Source organism: Thalia democratica, chromosome 3, assembly GCF_965202585.1.
Source record: "Thalia democratica chromosome 3, ktThaDemo2.hap1.1, whole genome shotgun sequence".
In the NCBI taxonomy this organism is placed as follows: Eukaryota; Metazoa; Chordata; class Thaliacea; order Salpida; family Salpidae; genus Thalia; species Thalia democratica.
Window position 1 is genome coordinate 96,530,287 of NC_139167.1, and position 6,000 is coordinate 96,536,286.

The following is a 6,000-nucleotide window of genomic DNA, read 5'->3' on the forward strand; positions in this document are numbered from 1 at the left end:
GATTGAGTATATTTTCAAGCTATTACTTAAAAAAAACTATATATAAATACTTGGAACCTTTATTCAACTTTTATGTGTACTTGTGCTATAATTTTGACATAAACTATTTTTAGAACATTTGTCTGAAATATGCTACGTTTTACAATAGTAATGGCTATTAAATTAATTAAATTTGAACATTTACTATAGAAAACTTTGTAGTTTTACTTCTTAATATCAAACTGCTCAAAATTAAGTTTATATTTTATAAATTTTCATAAAATCGAAGTATGTAGCTTTAAAATATTTTGGTTCTTATTCATTTTTGCAATCAAGCTGTCTTCTGAATAAAAATGTATTGACATGTAACAGAACATTGTAAACCAGTAAGAAAGAAAAGTGTGAATGTTCACAACTTAGAGTGGAAAAAGATCTTTTGGTCATCAAGCTACATAAAATTTGTTTGTAAACACTGCTTAAATAATAAAAAACAACTTCATCATTGTTTGTAACACTTCTAAACAAATCAACCAAGTAGTAAATCTTAGTTAAAAATGATAAGATAAGTCAATTTTAAATATCTTAAATTGCTTTTTTTGAGTTTTATGTTTTTGAAAGGGTAGTAAATGTTTGTTATGCTAGTGTTTTTGAAACACAAACAAAATGATAAAAAGCAATGGAACAATAAACAACAATAAACAATTTATTTTATTCAAAAATGTACTATACATGGCAATTATTGTTTGTTTTTATTTAGTAAACTGTCCCTTGAACAAAAACTTAATGCTTTAGCATTTTCGCACTACGCAGAATTCGAGCTTGAACACAAAGCAAGTTCTGTAAAATAATCATAATAGTTTAACTTGTATTGATAAAGAGTTTACTAAGAAAGTTTTTAATCTAGAACAATTTTTTTTTCACTAGCAATATATCTAAAAAATTTATTTGGAAAATTTTCTCAATTTATTGTAGTTTTAGAGCTAATTTCAATAATACTAAAATGACAAATTATCTATTTAATTTATTACTTTTAAATTTATGTTGCAATAAATAAAAATATAAATTGACTTTTTAGCAAAATAACATGCTAAAATTGATAGATATTAGTTTTGAACGAGTAATCTTTTTCTTCTTATTTGGGCGACAGTTAATTTAGTTTTTTAATTTAGTTGAGACACTATAGGGTAACTTAGAAAAAAATAAAACTATATTAGTAAAAAAATAAAATAAAATAAGCTTTTTGAAGAATTGTCGTTCAAGAAATAAAATTATGTTTTAAGTTTGGCCCTCAAAAATGAGACATTGAGTATAATTGACAACAGTGTAAAAAATTAATCCGTGTAAATGCTTTTTAAGAAAACTGAACCTAACTTGCGTTTTCGATTTATTTTAAACGTCAAAAAATAGTATTTATAAAAAATTCACTTTTAAACAAAGACACTTTTGCGCGGCGTCACTTTTGCTCAAAAAGTAAATTTTTGCCCGGATTAATGCTTTTGCAAGGTTTTATATATATTTTTTTATTTTTTTACTAAAATATTTTGCTTTTATTACTTATCTTTTTTTTTTTTGTTTTTACTGTTACTCCTCTTAACTCTTACGGTATATATTTTTCTTCATTTTCGTGTTATTTATTAATTTATTTTTCTTTGTTATTACTACTACCCCTCTTCATCGGCTCCTTCTATCACTTAGGAGTTTAGGACTAGTGAGAAAGTGACCCGTCTCGAGGGAGAAAATGAGAAACTAAACTTTATATACATTTATATAAAATCATTAATATAAGAAATATTCTTATAAGGGTAAATTATAAATCTTTTGATTTTTAAATTTATAAGATTTCGCTAATTTATTAAACTATACAGTTTTCATAATTAATGTCATTACTAATGTACTAAGAAATAAAAATAAAAAGAACACTTTTAAATTTTGTCATGTTTAAGTTCACTAAACAAGTAAATATAAACAAATAAATCCAGTTTTTTTATTTCTTTTTTCAAACAAGAAAAAAAAAACTGTCCTTACAAAAACAGCTAAGTAACAAAAATATTGAATTACTTGACACATATTTATAAGTTAAATTTAAAAATCCAGATTTGCTAACTTGTTCAGAACATAACAAAACTGAAGAATTAGATTTTTTTTTTAGAATTTTTAATTCAATATTAAACTAATGGTTTTTAATAACATCATAAATGATAACACATGTTTTTCAGCTACTACATAAAATACTATAACATTATAGCTATTACAACTAAATTGAACAATTAAATATAATGAAGTTAATCCTCTAGAAATTTGGTCAAACATTTCACATTATGTAGTATACCATGCAACAACAAAAATCAATTTATTACTCATACTAACTGCTGCATGTTTACTTTTTGATTAATCTATATCAGAAAGTTAAGTCAAGTTGTTTTCATAATAATCAATCAACTAATTTTTGTATTCATTTTCAGATATTACAGCTTTGCTATCGAAAACTGTACAGTCTGCATTATATCCAATTTGTTTCGTTTTAGCTTTTTCTGTTTTCACACGGTTCGTTCCTTATGAAAAATTACCATTATTAAAAAAAAACTGACTTTTTTACCAGATAAAAGTTAAAAGACATTATCATACTTTAGCTAGCATTGGTACTAAGCTGTATATAACTGGTGAATATAATACATCAAGTAATGTTGTATTTAAAATTTTTTTTTAATTTTACTTTATTTCGACCAAGTGAATTAAATCTTCGATACCATTCATCTGTTCGACCTTTTAGCATTGTATGTGATACTGTGGTATTATTTGAGATAAATTACAACATGAAAGATACCATATATGATGAAAACATCAATCATTTATATGATTTTTAAGTTAAAATTTTACAAAATTTGTTTGAAACAAATTAATAAAATATTGTTTCCGTTAACGAAGTTGTATTTTTAGTTTATCGACTTTTATTGTTTTCAAAACAAGTTGTTCAAAAATTTTGTTATTAACTACGGTTATGTGGATTACTTTTACATAACCTTTTATAAAAACCTTTTACTAGTTTTTAATCATTGTTATGAAATTTATTTAGACTGCTTTGTTACTTGAATACATTAGTAAATAACTAAATACTTACAAAACAACAAATTATTATTCATTATTCATTAATTGATCAAATTAATTGTTCATTATCAGTATCTTTATTTTATTAGTAAAAAAAGTTTTACTGAAAATAAAGTTTAGTAGAAATTTATGTTCAAAGTAAAATATCTTTTCAGCTAAACCAATTCAATAATTAGAGACAAAACTACAGAGTAATGGTTAAACTTTAATTCAGTTAATAATAAATATTAACAAAGCTGTAGAAAAAAAAAGTAACAAAAAAAAACGAAGCATTTCATTTTATGACTTTTGTTAGAATATCTTAAAAAGATAAACATTTTACAAAAATGCATCAAAATATTTATCTTTTATGAAAAATTGTTCCATATTACGTTTTTATATTTTGAAAAGCTGTTGAAACAAAGTCTTAAAACACAGTTTAACAATTAAACATGCATTGTGTTGGTCAGTGCTTCTGAACCTTTTTCTAGTGGCGGAACCCTTTTCAATAGTCAAACTCAAATCGCGCCAGAGGCAATAGGTATTTTATGATTCTTAAATAAATAAACTAAAACGAACATGGTTAATCGCATCGTCATAAAAATCTTTCCTTGCATAATAAAAACAAAATGAGAGCTACAAACAATAACAAAATGAACATGAACCTAATCGATTTCACAGACTATTGTAATAAACGGGTAAGATGCATAACGAAAAACAAATAAAAAACATTTAGTGCAAAACTTAAACTTGTCTCTTAGCAACAAGCATGTTAATGCGCGGCTGGATTTTGGATAGACTGAGACGGAGACAGCCAGATAAGTTTGGAGTCAGCATACAGTTCCTTTGCTTCGTTGTAATGTTTGTTACAAGCTAAAAGCCGGACTCGCAAAGATAAGTTGTGGTGAATGGTAAAGGAAATTTTACTGCACGCTTTGCTTTGACGGGGTACTCTGAAATTGCACATATCCAAAAATCGAAAAGCTCCTTCCCTTTGAAACTCAATTTTAAATTGCTATCTTCAGATAGTTGCAGCAATTCGTTTTCTGTATCTGTAGGAAGATCCACTTCTTCTGAAGCAATATCACATAAAAGGATTCAAAATCCATAAATTTCCGATGTGAACATCCTCAGAAAATTAATTTTGAAACTTTATAGAATAAAGATATAATATACCAGAAATAGGTTTCTGATAAATATTTTTATTTAGTTTTATTGTATAAACATTTAGAATTTGTATTGATTGCACGAGTGTGAAGTTAGCCGGAATATTTTTTTAAAAAATGTCCAAACTTTGGATCTAATTATTTTTCTTATCTTAATAGCTAATTAAAAACTTTTTTTTTATTTTAAAGAACAGTCCTTTGTCTAAAAACTAAAAAAATTCTTTTGGGTTTGGGTTTCGCTTTTCGAGTGGGCCCCTTAGAAAAAAATGTTTTTTTATTTATTCTTTATTTTTTGAGTTTAAGTGAAAAAAGAAAAGTTAATGATATTTTTTTTTAAACCTTTAATAATATGTGTATAGACGGTTATAATTTTTTTTTACTAATTGTCAATAGTTTTTTTCAATTTGGCCTTAATTGGGTTTTTTTATGAAATTTATGAATTATGAACTTAAACTCATAAGAAAGTTCATAAAAAAACTCATTTAAGGCCAAATTTTACAAAATATTGACAAATAGTAAAAAAAAAAATTATAGCCGTTTATACACATATTATTAAGAAGGTTTAAAAAAAATTATCATTAAATTTTTTTTCACTCAAACTCAAAAAAAAAAAAACAATTTTTTCTAAGGGGCCCTATTCAAAAAACAAAACTCCGATCCAAAAGATATTTTTTTAGTTTTTAGGCAAAGGACCGTTCTTTAGAATAAAAAAAAAACATTTTAATTAGTTCTTAAGATAAGGAAAATAATTAGGTCCAAAGTTTGTACATTTTTTAAAAATTTATTCCACCTAACTTCACACTCGTTTTGATTGCTCCTACGTTGTTTGCTTTAGTGATAATACCAGTATTTTCATGACACCACTAAAAATATAAATTTAAAAAAATTGCTTAACCAGGACACCTATTAATAATGAATACCCATTAAATTTCCTACCGCTAGATACACACTAAACAGATCAATGAATCCTATAATTATACATGTTTTCCATTTAATGTGTTCCATTTCTTTTGAAGTTTTATGATTAATGTTTTTTTTTCTTTCTTATTTCTTTTTTAAATTTCGAAAGGCTTCGCGGAACCCCTAAGAGGCGTCGTGGAACCCTAGGTTTCCGCGGAACCCCAATTCAGAAGCACTGGTGTAGGTTATAAGTATTTAGAATTATTCCGCGTTGTAAAACTATTATGGCGCCTAAAGTAACAATTTATATTTTAATTTTTACGTTATGTTTTACTAAGATTATTTTGAAGAACGCGTAATTCTTGCACGAGTTCTACGAGCGTCACTTATTCAAGAAGACACTTTTGCATGGAACATTGGTTTTTTACGAATCGTCACTTTTAAACAAAACGACTTATAAAGTGTTAAATTTTTTTGTAGCATGCTTTAAACCGTGAAAGAATTACATTTTATTCATAAACATTTTTCATATAAAAGTACATTTTAGTTAACAAAAATAAAACCTATTTAAATTAATTTTTATCTATAATTGATATAAATTTGATGTTAAAATCTATTTTTTTATTTACTTTGACTACAGAAAATAGCTTTAATCGTTATTTGTTAGTTTTTTTTTATATTATTAGTTACAACACTAATTTATATTATGTTGACTCTTGGAAAGTATTTAAGTATATAAAGATTACAGTTAAAGATATTTGCTATATTTGTATTTTAATGTTATAGGATAGTTGAATTAAGAACCTCAAGGTGTTTAATAAATAATAATTTTAAAATTACAACTATTTAAATGCATTAAAAACCTAAGCAG